This window comes from Linepithema humile, chromosome 2 (assembly GCF_040581485.1).
Source record: "Linepithema humile isolate Giens D197 chromosome 2, Lhum_UNIL_v1.0, whole genome shotgun sequence".
Lineage (NCBI taxonomy): Eukaryota > Metazoa > Arthropoda > Insecta > Hymenoptera > Formicidae > Linepithema > Linepithema humile.
Genome location: NC_090129.1, coordinates 7,832,231 through 7,845,774, shown reverse-complemented (window position 1 = coordinate 7,845,774; position 13,544 = coordinate 7,832,231). Strand labels below are relative to the sequence as shown.

The following is a 13,544-nucleotide window of genomic DNA, read 5'->3' as shown; positions in this document are numbered from 1 at the left end:
TCCACATCCGTACATGTGTGTATCATTCGTATGGAATTTAATATACAATATTCAGAAAGGAAAATATCTAAATATACGACTTCATCGAGGTGATGGTGAACGCTGTGAAATGAATGCAACCTGCGACTGTGCAAATATTCTCGAAGCTTGCATAAATAGGACATTATTCAGCAATGCAATATTAAAATATATTTCTTCCGCGACGTACAATTTTTCTCAATTATGCGCATTTTTTAAAGCGTTCTCCCGGCGGCATTTATTAATTTGCACAGCATCGAAAATGCAATAGAAACGCGAATAGGCGAAAACGCAATCGTAATCGAAAATATTACCGTGCGATATTGAAACTTCCATATACAAAAAAAAAACTCGGATTATCTGCAATTTCCACGCGTACAAGCAAGATTGCTCTTTAAACTCCTAATTGCAGCATCCGCAAGGGCGTATAACTCATTCAATGCGATGCAACGGAACCGCATATTCCCGACATCGCCGTAATGATTTGGCATTACAAAGCAATCAGAGATTAACGAAAAGCAAACGCGAATGAAATTCGCGTTGCATAATTCGCCTTAGCAAGAAGTATCCCGATTCACTTGCCAAGCTTCTCTACTTAGAAAGCAGCGCTCTTGCTGCGGGATAAACCAATTTCAACGATGTGGTACAGAAAGTCCATAACTCTTATAAAGAATACTCGAAGCGCTCCTAGCGACCGATAACAAAGAGAAAATGCGTTACGAACGAAGTGAAATATTCCAAGAACGGCTCTGACAAATTTACGAAGAACAGAATATCGGAAATAGCCGCGCAATAAATCTTTTTCTGGCTTCGATGCGTGACCGTCGCCTCAATTCCATTCGGAAATGAGTCAAGCATCTGGTAAATCGCGAGAATTTGCGTATCGCGTTACAGCCGTCAAGATATCATCGAATCGAATTTTCCTTCACGCTTCATGGTACTTTGATCGTCACCTGTCACGTGAAAGGTATCCATATGTATGTATGTATGCTTATTTATTCACGGTGAGTCGCGTACCTGCCGAATCCAAGCGCTTTTCAGACAGGTTTCAACAATCGTTGACTACGAGTGTTTACACGGGAGATTTTGTACTTTATGTTCGCTTTTACATTCGTGAAAAATTGTTCTTTTAAAAAAAACTGCATTTTATTAATTACTGTATGACATTTGGTGTAAACAATATTCCAGGAACATTTTTTTCCGAAAAAACATTTTATTTCGATGAATAATTTGTTAAAATTGCAAATTTGTATGACCTATTTGACTGGATTTAATGATTATATTAAGCATAAAATTCTTATTAAATGATAAAATCGAGTATTTGTTTTTGTTAAAATTAAAATAAAATTAAAAATTGTCATTTTCATTTTTAAAACAAAAGATATGTTAATATGTATGCATTTGAAAAGACTTAAAAAAATCAATAAGATTTAAGCGATTATACCGATAATCTATTTTTAAAATAAAACTAAAAAATGGCGTATTAAGCGTGATTTAAAACGAATATTCTAGCGCCATTTATTTTTCATTACAAGAAGCATTCACGGAAATAATCGGCGACATGCCCCGTAATACATTCGAGATTATACTACCAGATTTTGCTCTCAGAAACGCTGCTAGGTTCGGTTAATCATATTATAATTTTCTCGCTGAAAGTAACATTAGATTTTCTTATCTTAGATATTCCGTTTGCAAATCGAAATGATTTGCCCCTCGCCAGCGCTGCTATTATCGATTATCTTACTATACAACCCACTTTCATTGTTCCGCACTAAAGTTGCGAGCATATAATATAACCACGACAGGAAATATGCGCCGTTGCAGGACGTACTTTTATTGCCGTACGGCGCAACAGTACTTCCAGATAAGAGAGTTCCTACGAGGTCGTTGTCATCAATATAACACGGACATAATATAAGAAAGTGCAGCGTTGTTCCGTCTCGATAATAACGTCCGTAAAACAACTCGAGTCCTTTCCAGCTATTCGTAAAGTGGTTAATAACATTCGCATAAAGTTATTACACTATTCGCGCAGCTACTCTCAGCTCCAATATGTTTTCTGTGACTGTTGAAATCGTTGAGTTAGAAATTTTAATTTTCCTGCAAATGGAACATTTGAGATTTCAGAGCAGTATAATGGGCGTATGCACATTTAACAGAAATAAAGTATTTAATGCTACAAAAGTTTAATTAATTTCTCTTAAGAGCTTATGTAGATTTATGAAACATAGTAATTAATGTAAATACAATATAATGTCTTTGATCCTTTAAATGGGATGATTTACCGTTTTATTAAACCTCTCAAAATTATATATTAAATCATATCAGATGCAAATACTTTAAGCCTTGTATAAATTGGTCCATCAAGGAAATTTCACCTGCGAACCATTGTATTACAGTGATAATCGTTAATTGTAAATACCTTTTTTAAAGCTAAATCTTATCTGTATACATCTGTGTAAGTCTACAACAAATACCCGTCTGTTATTAATTTTTATTTATTCCCAAGATGCGTTTAATAAAATTTTAAAACAAATGATCACAGTTTAAACATCCCAATTTAGAATTTAAATCGACATTCCGACTGTCATGTGTTTTCATTCACGTGTGTTTCTAAACGTCTTCGTTAGAGATACAAGGCGGATGTTTATTCTGGAAAGTTTAACCCACCTAGCGTAAATATTAACGCGACGACGCACCGGTATACGCGCCTAATTCACGCGGAATGCTGCTGGTTTTCGTTCCAACTTTAAGCACGTACTTAAATTCAACCGTTTCTTATCCGCGACATTATCGCTAATACAGCGCCGGAACGTACAGATTACAACGCGTTTTTTTTGTCTTGCTGTTAAAATAATTGCGTAATCCAATTTGCATCTTCTCTCTCACGTCAGGAGCTTGCGAGACAAAGCACGCGAAACATATGCATGGCACCGCGTGACGCATTATAGCGTCGCGACGAGCGGCATAAATTATCGATGTAACTCGCCGAATACAAGACTATAGACGTCTCGATGGCTGCCCGTCCCTCGCTATGAGTTGCGAAAAGGTCCTAAATCAACCGGAGCTGCACGACGCGAAAGTTAATATCCGGCTCGATCGTCGCCTTAACGGCACGGAGACGCGCTACATTGCACGACCGGCCTGAAATCGGAAGAAAAATGGAAAAGGAGAGTACAGATGTATATAAATCACGTAAAATCGCGTTCGCGCGCGCCACTCTCCTTCAAGACGCCTCAGTTTCCTCAACATTCAACTCGAAATATGATACTCGCGACTTGAGCTGTGGCCCGTTTTCCAAAGACCTCATTGTCGATGTGATCGTATATAGTCAACTTATGGATTATATAAAGAAGTTACAATCTTCCTCCGGAAGAAAGTAAAGTTCGTAGCGCAATTTCTATCTTCCTTTATTGCCGGGTATTTTTGGAGCTTTTAAGAACGACCGCTTTCTATCGATGCTTCCAGATAAGAAACAAATCAATACGATTCTTGAAATCGTCGAGATAGAAAAGTAATGATAATTATAGATCTTATCGCGTTGAATAATAAAGTTGCAATTTTATCTTGTAGACAACGCGGACGTCGTCGAGCATTGTTTATTCAATAAGACGAAATATACCTATATTTCTTTTATTCAAAGATAGACCATTTGTATTCGAATTTATATGCCTGTCTGCTCGGCTAATAAGATTGTCGAAAGGACATATCATACCTTTTTCAAGAACTGCCACCGACAGAGCTCCTGTTTTTTCGTCATGACATCATGATGCCGGTGTGACACGGCATAACAGTACTCGCTTTAAAGATTCGCCGGGGTGGAAATAAAATAAACGGATTACTCCCCTGCGTAATCAGATAGTCTGAATTTCTGGGTATCCACATATACATGCGCTCTTGCATATGTATTGTCGGGGTTTGTCTGCTTAGTTACCTTAAGCCTGAGGTTATGATTAAATCTGTCGCTTCTCGTCTGACTCCCGCTGCGCGCGACTGCGGTTTCTCCTACTGCAAACGCAAACGCGTCTGCCTTACAGTGACGCAATTTAGGCCCTTGCTGGTGGCTAATGCAGATCAAGCCTCTGAGGTATTAGCTCCTATAATAGACGGCTTAATAACACTAATCTAGAATCTAATACGGTGGAAACAAAGAGGATTGTTCGTTCGAGGCGAACCACCGACGCCAAACGTAACGCCAACGTTAACAAAAGACTTGTACCAGATCGATATTTTTAATTCTAATTTTTTTTTCTTATATTATTTTCTTTTATTATTTATCTTATATTATTTTTTATACTTTTTATACTAATTAAAAATTATTTGTTCATTCAAACGTGATATATAACGAAATTAACGAGATTTATTGGTACCAAGTCCAAGTGGTATTACGATTAAAGTGGTAGCGATTGAAACTAATCTACAATTGCATACTTGATTAAGACAAAAATTAGCACAGAAACTACCCTTATAAATTTATAATAAGTCACCTCCATCCTGTGACAGGTAAAGTTTATAATTAATCCGTCGCGAGACTAACTTATTAATTTTTCACGATAGCGTCATACGATATGCAGTCACTAATTCCCGATTCCGATTTAACTGTGAGAATAACTACATATACTGAAAGCCAGCGGTGCGGTTTAATACTGAAATTCTATTATAATATTTAAATTAATGCTTTGCGAACCATGATAACAATTATTACGTAATATAAATTTTTAAATTAAAACATACATTTTTTTTTCAAGTTTTTATATTGAGAATTTTTGTAATTGCTATTTTTTAAATCAGTTCTAAAAAAATGTTTTAAAAGTTATCATGAACGCACGATAAAATGTTCCTTTAGATTTAAAAAAAGATTTATTTGATTAGCGTTGAAACGGGTAAAAAAAGAGAAGAGATAATCCCAATCACGAGTCTGACGTAAAAGAACTTTGTGTACGTGGTTAAAACTAGGAAAAAAAACCTAGACACAGACGGCTGAAGTGTGACAGCTAAAATCTCTATGATAAAATGTGACAGTTAGACTAGAATAAAGGGAAAAATTGTGCTTGCTGTGTGTCATCGGCGGATAATAATTAAAGGATGCTTCCTCTCTGCTTCCGTGCTATTTCAGGAAATAATTTCCTGCGCGCATTTGTGCAATATTCACTTAGTTCACTTGCGACTGGCGTAATGACATCAGGATCGAACCACATCGCAGGACGAAGTCGTAGGTGGAATTAGCTATCGGCTAATAAAGCGAGACTCCGCGTTAGCACTTTGAAGTCGCGCTGACCGACTTTACGCCACGCTTCACACCGATCGACGGAGTAGCGGAGACTCGTCTATTAGTTTCACTATTACGTTTCTCTCAATTTCCCTCTTGTCATCGAGTAACTGCGCGTAACAGGAACACAAGCGCGAACACCCTAAACATCCCTTTGAGAAATACTTACATTAATTATTTAAAGGCTTGCGAGATGCTCATTTTTTCCAAGTACCTTATGTATCGATAGATGTTTTCAAATTTCCATGGAGATAACGTAATTTAATTGTAGCTGTCTTTTGTCAATACCTTCTATAATATGATAAAAAATTAATTTCATTGTGACTAAGTTGATTGATGAATGCCAGAACTGCTATTGACATTGGGGTAATATATAAAGAGAGATATCTTAGGAAAATCTGATGTAATCAGCAAAATGTGGAGGAGAGTTGTGGAATTTAACAAGAAAAAAAAACTTGAAATGGAATTGATGGAATTTTAAATTAATAAACATACGAAATACGAGTTTTTAGAAAGATATAGCTAATGATAAATTAAAGAAAGTATAGACATTTATGCTAATTAATTTTGTTTGTTTTCTTATTCATATTTAGACACATTTTTCACACGTAATAAATAATGTTGTATAACGGCTAATTATAGTCATAATTTCTAATAGAATTTTCTAATAGAACTTTCCATTAATTCCGATGACTTGAGTATTTTGCTTTCAAATGCATTACGCATTTTTTTATTAACATAATCATAAGTAGGTTATTTCCATCTATAATGAAAAACTGTGTTATCTAATGTATTTTCTTTTACGGAAATAATAATACGAAGATTACTAAAAAGCTGACTTTGTGCTCATTATATAATGTGCATATGCTTGTGTCGTGATGAAATAAAAGTTTTAAAAAAGAATGAAAAGTTTTATGATATTATATTTGCAAGATAAAGTGTTAACTTGTTTTGTTAAAGACATCTATTTGAATCTCTTCCGCTAAGTGTAACATTGGTAACATTGTTAGACTCAACAGTCAGATGCGCAACTCTGAACGCTAGACCGCATTATTGACCCATTACACTGCTAAGCATTAGGCTAATATTTGCATATCACCCACATGGGGTTACCAATGATGCATCATTCTCTAATTTATCGTGTATTTGTAGTATCACGTATACACGCTATATCATCACATTTCGTTATCCAATAAGCTCAAGAAAAACATTTTACTTGTGCACTTTTGAAAAAAAATATTGCAATATTTACAATATACAAACAATCTGCCACAAAATAATGCAGTAAAAATGGAACGGAACACTCTGTACATTTAAAATTTATATAATAACGAATGCTATTATTAATCATAATATATTTATGCGTTATTTGATTTGATATGGCAAATGGAAACTTTTATAAAACCTTTATAAAAAATAAGAATCATTACAAAAGACCAAAGATTCACAAAGTGTGCTTTAAATTGTTTGACTTAATTCTTATTAATGTAAACGACATGCTTTATTGATATAATTTAATTGTCATTATAATACGTTGATCTCTGACATCGTAATTAAAGCACATTAACATTATTATGCTGATATAACAATGCTTGCTACGCGCATGACTATATGTCATTGCACACATTGGAATAATTGGGTCTCGATGTTCTAGACAATTGAAATTGGTGTACGCTCATACGGTAATGTAATTAATCGACGATGGTAGAGTAAAACGTGCAGCTGAATTATCAATCTGAAGGCGTGACAGTTTTTCATTTCGACCAATAATTGTGAACGCATTTTGTCGCGGCAATAAATTATAGTGCATTTTAATTATTTCCGCGTTAATAGGAAATTTGATTTTAAACGACAGGTACTAAATTGTAAATGACACTCATGCGTATGTTGTTCAACAACTGCATATTTAAAAATGCTACGGAAAAAGCGCCAACATGTCAATTCCTCCACCATTAGTTGGTTTCAAAGTTTTAAACCTCTCTCAATAATATCGTTTTCAATTAGAACCACAAAGCTTGAACATAATACAAAGAGGACATTTACGCAGGCGGTATAGGTACACTCATCTTTCTATACGAAATCCGATTTTGAACGACAAGTACTAAATTATAAATGTCACTCACACATATGTCACCCACAATCGCATATTTGTTGAAAATGCTATGGAAAAAGCGCCGATATATCAATTCCTCCGGCAATAGTTGGTTTCAAAGTTTTAAATCTCTCTCAATAATATCGTTTTCAATTATAGAACCACAACGCTTGCACATAATACAAAGAGGACATTTGTATCATCGGTATAGATACGCTTACTTTTCCGTTCGCAATCAACGGATAAATAAATTTTATTAACGTTTCACTAAAATGATTAAAACATTACTAAGTAATATTAAGTGCTAAAATGGAAATTATTTCTGGAACTCTTTCTGTGGCTTTTATTACCAGCGACATAAATTCAATCAAACGAGATAAGATCAGTGATATACAATCTTTTAATTTAAATCCGTAAGAATACAATCGAAGTTGCTTATATAAGCTAAATTAAGCTACATTAAGGAAAAGCAATAAAGGAGAAGGAACGAATAATGAATACAAACGGATAGTAATATATTCTAAAATGTTCTGTTCAATATAAATCTCTCTCGCAAACATCGCGACACATTAACGCATCTAATTATTACGAAATTCGATTATAAACATCCAGATTTTATATGTGTTAAATCTTTTTTTAAAAAATATCTTTTTTAATCATTTTTAATATCCATTTCAGCGGCAATTTACTATAAAAAGGATGGAATTATTAAAGCTGATAAAAAAATTCAAATTATGAAAAAAGCGCAAAACTAATTGCAGTACTGACATGCATATATGTATACCGCAATATTTTGCAAAAATAAAACACGCGTTGAAAAAAAATATGTGTATGTGTGTATCTGTGTATTATATATGTAGCATTTAAAAAATTTGACGGATAGTTTAGCTATTCTGTTTGTTAAAATGTCACATACAAGTTTTCCCTTCTTAAATTCGCAATGCAATCTAAATGCTTTTAGCTACTTTTCGCGTTAGAATGTTGAAGTTATACAATATTCACAAAGCACTATATCATAATTTCCAACTACAGAGGAGTATAATGCTATAATTTGATTAATACGCGTGGCATTACTTGCCTTGGTATAGCATTGGTGGAGTTGTAAAATATCATAATCCGATGACGTATTATCTATGAGATACCTTAAGCTTACGGAATTAAAAATAACTTGCTGCAAAAATAACTATCGTTTACACTAGATTTCTTCTTTAATCAAACCGTGAAAATAATAAAGAGCAATAAGATGCCGTAAAGAAAATAATTAAGTGCTGCAGCATTCTTTAAATACTTTTCTATTTTTTCATTTCTTTCTTGCAAAAAATAGCTATAAAGTCAGTAGAGGTTGATAAGCTCTTTCGAATGTTTTAGACGTCATATTATTTCAGTTTTGCGCGTAAGACATTATTAATGCATTTTTTTGTATCACGCTATGTCAAATTTGCATAATTCTAATTTGCATAAAGTGTTACTGAACACATATATGGATTAAGGCAAATCACTCTGTGTGTGTATATATATATATATTGCCGCTATTATTTATAGACTACCAGAGAGGGAGGATATCTGTCAAGAGCTAAAAGTATTATAAAGGCTGCATCAATGCTAATGTGTTGACAAATAGTAATCGCGATACATTTTCCTCCTGTTCTTACAGGTCTTACCTGTAAACGAGACCTGTAAACAGGTCTTACCTGTAAGACGAAAGATGTGCGCGCGCTTGTGCGTGGCTCCTCATGATCCACGGAAGCAAAGGCTCGTATTACTCCCCCACAAAATCTACAGCTCGGAAGCTCGAATCATGATACGGTATATCATTCCAGAAGCGCCTCGGTGCCGGTGTTGTTATCATTATACCTCGGTTCACCGAGCGGCAAACGAGCTGCGTGAAAACAGAACCGCGTGCGTGCCAATCTGTAGCTCTGTGGATGTTTCCTTCCGGACTTTCCCAACGCGCACACACGCACCGTGTCACAGATGAAATACAAGGTCCCTCCTCCGCACGAAATATACACATACTGCGTTACCATCGCGACACCGACATGCATTTCCACCCCGATGCGCCGCGCGACCGCGAACGTCGCGATACATTAACGCCTTGGTAATCAACACTTCCAATCGCAATTCGATTATCGCCGCGCCCGACCTTTCCACGAATCCTTTCCCTTCGTGGACATTCCACTACGCATTTCATGACGTTTGTAAAATTAAAACACGAAATCTTATTCAGAATTTTTGCATGAGAATATGGTTCTTTTTCTCTGTAGGGACGACATATTTTCATGATTTATTGCTGCTATGTTTTATTTTACATATATTTATTTCTGAAGTAACATGAATATTTTTGAAACTTATTCATCTCGAGATAATGAAACGCGCTCAATTTTTTATAAATCGCGCAATCTAGAATTACATCGCTATGACAACAATATTTTAATTAAAATCGTTATTCAATGGGACGATACAATATAAAAATTGCTCTACGTTCAAGTATTTTTTTAACCGTTTAAAATTAAGTCCATCTTGTTTAAAGATGCAAAATTTAAAAAACATTTACGTATAATGTTGTTGAAAGAAAAACATTATAAATTTAAATAATAAAATAAACATTTATAAAATTAAAAAGAACAAAAATACCATAATGTTTTTAAAAATGGAAATTTTTGAAAGATATAAAATTTTTATTATTTATTTTTTTTAAGGTAACATTATTTACACGTTTTATTGGCGTTTTTAGAAAATAAGTGCCAATATTTTTTTATTCTCGCTGTATCGGATGACAGAACTGAAAAATCGAGTTAACGTTAACAGATATTCATGATTCATTTTTGTTATAAACGTATTTCTCTATTTCATGGTAATAAATGACTGAAATTAGCAACAGTAATTAACACTTTATGAAGCTATTCGCCAGAATGTATTAATTCGCACTATGCGAAAATCAGATCTACACAGTTATCAGATATACTGCGTAACTATAACTTATGACGGCATTCATCCGTAATTTCATTCAGTATAATGATAATTGTAATTGACTTGTAATTAATCGTAATTACTTCGTATTGAACGAATGTAATACTTGCATATAATACTTACATTCATATGGTTATTTAACAATATCAATAAAATAAATAACACAATAAAATCAAGTGATTGTATTATGTTATTTTTAGTAAACAATGTAATTTCAAGTTTTTAATTATGTTTATATTCTGCATACTTTATCCAATATTATTTAATACTTGAAAAATGAGGATTTCTATTCTTTTTATCATTTATGAACGTAATATTATTTTCAGAAACATGTTTACGTTCCTAGTCTCTTACTGAAATAATAATTATATTTTCGTGAAAATACGATGACAAATTTCGTTTGTTGTTTGCGTTGATACAACTAAAATTGGACCGCCGACTTTTGCCGCGAAAGTTTATAAAATACCATTATTTCATCCAGAATGCAGGCGACAGAGAGATGCAATCTATTTCTCGACCTAATAACATTTTATCGTCACGCTGATGATTGGCAAAGCACCAAGCAATTTTTTCGATCGCGTATTTGTTATTATCATTAACAACACTGCTCTCCCAGTCTACTTTTTCGTAGTTCTTCCCCTTTCATATAACGTCACTCGCTTCTATATAGCATACTATATAACGACGTCAACACAATATACCGGAAGTGCCGGAAAATATCGCTGACCGTAACTCTAGCTACGTGCCCTACACAATTGAAAGTTTCTTCCGCTGTTATCTCATCTCTCGTCGGAACGGAAATGATGCGACGAGGAGACGAAAGCTGGTTTAGTTGAAATCGTTCGATAGTAAAGGCGTGTATCTCGTAAACATTTGAGAATGATGCGAGTAAACTGACTTGGTGATGAAAGCTCGCGATCTGATGCGCAAGCTCTTTTTACTGAGATGATCACATTTGATCTCATTTAAATAATAATTCGTACATAGGTAATATAGAATCTAATCTAAAATATCTAAATGTGGCGTCAATACTATTACAAAAAATATGTTAAATTTATTTAATTTCAGTAAACGCAGGAAATACACAAAAAGCATTCTCGTGTAAGAATAATAAAAGAATTTCGAATAACGTAATACTGAACTCGAAAAAAAACGTAAAAATAAAATGTAAAATGTAAATGTAAAACGTAAAAGCCTTTTCCTGGTAGTGATTTCTTGCTCATAAAAAAGTACTGCCTTCAAACTGCGGGAATACCGTCGAATTCAACTCGTGATAAATTCAATAAGTAAAAAAAATTGACAACAGATCCATTAAAAAAAGTGAAGTTCCATAACTGACTTTTACAAAAAAATTAACGTTTGAAATATACTACGCAATAGAATATTATGCGATTCCGAAAGCGCACATTGTGCCTCATTAACGAGAAATTTTCATCACTGTAAATTATTACGACACTATGACCAGTCCGTCCGATAAGTTTTTCATACCGAGTTTATATACATATGTGGGATCTGAATAACCAAGCCATTTCTGCTCAGAAATGACTATCAGGTGCGATTAATTTTACCGTCTGATATTATCTGATACGTACTTCCTTTTTGCAATGTTAGAAATCTTTTTTGTTACAAGAGTGATGTTGTGCTCATCGAGATATCTTAAAAAATTAATCTTTTCTCCATAAATTTCTGTAAGTATTAAAGCACTGCATTGAAAAACAAATTCTAAATGTCACGATTAACATTACGAAATAACCCTCTCACAAATATCTTTTATTGTTTCTATTTCTGCACAATTTCTTTTTTTGTAACTACTACTTTATTGCACGAACTTTTGACCCTATTATGTCCAATCTATAAAAAACTGCATGAAACTGATATTCAAGCCTATCGAAATATGTTATTATCCGCCGCAATGTCGATAATAAACGTATTTTATTTTGAGCAATGACAAACGAATCAGAAAGATAGAATGAAATTGAACTATTCAAGTTGAGTTTTAAGTTTATCTTCCATTAAATAATCTTTATTTTAAGTCGCATATTTAAGTGATTCCTCTGGACATATCTACAACTGTTTATGTATGTATGTTGTTCAGCTGCATTATTTTAGAACAGTATTTGCAAATTACAAATGCATTCTGATCATTTTCAAACAAACGCAATAGCGTTCCGTCGCGTTCATTCACGTACTTCGGTTTTAAGCTGAGGAGATCCATACTTCATACCGCAATCAATATTGGAGCTCATCTAAGCAGCATGTTCGGCAAGCTGCAGAAAAGGTCGTCCTGAATTATTCTGGAACAAACACTCGCGCGATGTGACCTAGCACGGTTAATACGCCTTAATGTACACTTCATCAACGCTCCATCAGCTGGATGGGATTTTAACGAGGTCTGTCGAGCTCTGCTAGAAGAGCTTAGCTAAAGATATATGAGTTTCTATCTATCAAAGCCACGAAAATGTTATTGACTCGTGCGCACCAATTGTGGATTACCGCGTAGTGGGAAATGTCCCTTCGAACGAGAGAAATCTACACGTGGCATTTCTCGGCATACGCCATGGATGTGTATGTGCTGCATATATATGTATCCGAGATTGCTACATTTGGAATTCGCGTATCGATTGCACGATATCGCTGGCAACATCGCGAATTTATTCACATGCTTTTATAGCTTTATCTAAAAAAACGTAAAGCGAAATATATCGTAATCAAAATTGTCAGAATTTTTAGTCGAACGTTGATTTGACTTGGAATCTGGTTCATATCGAATTTTCGAAGAATTTCGACTGTCATTTCTCGAGGCCAAAAAAATGTAATAGCGTTTTGCACCAAATACATCTACCTTTTAAAATATAATAATTATATAAAAATTTCCTTCGTCATTCTTTAGTGAAAAAAGCAATATGTAATATACAATTATTACTATTATGTTCAGAGAATTTATAATACTGGGTTTTATATATACAATCAAATACCTATGTACATAATTAAAGACATATTCTTACTCATTCAATTTTTTCTAATCTACAATAATGAATGTAATAATCCATTATTTTCTTATTATCATAAAGTGGCTACTTTTAATTTATATTTCTTTTAATATTACAAAAACATTAGAGATAATGCATTTTGGCCCAACTTTGGATATTTTATTTTGCTATAAAAATCGTCTCGCGGTCTCATCACTATTTATGA

The 13,544-nt window shown here is 33.9% G+C and overlaps 1 protein-coding gene across 1 annotated transcript in view; it reads left to right on the top strand.

Moving 5' to 3' along the window:
* LOC136996865 (somatostatin receptor type 2-like) overlaps nucleotides 1-13,544 on the top strand; it is a 62,881-nt gene that overhangs the window by 18,659 nt on the left and 30,678 nt on the right. The gene's annotated exons all lie outside the window — the stretch shown is intronic.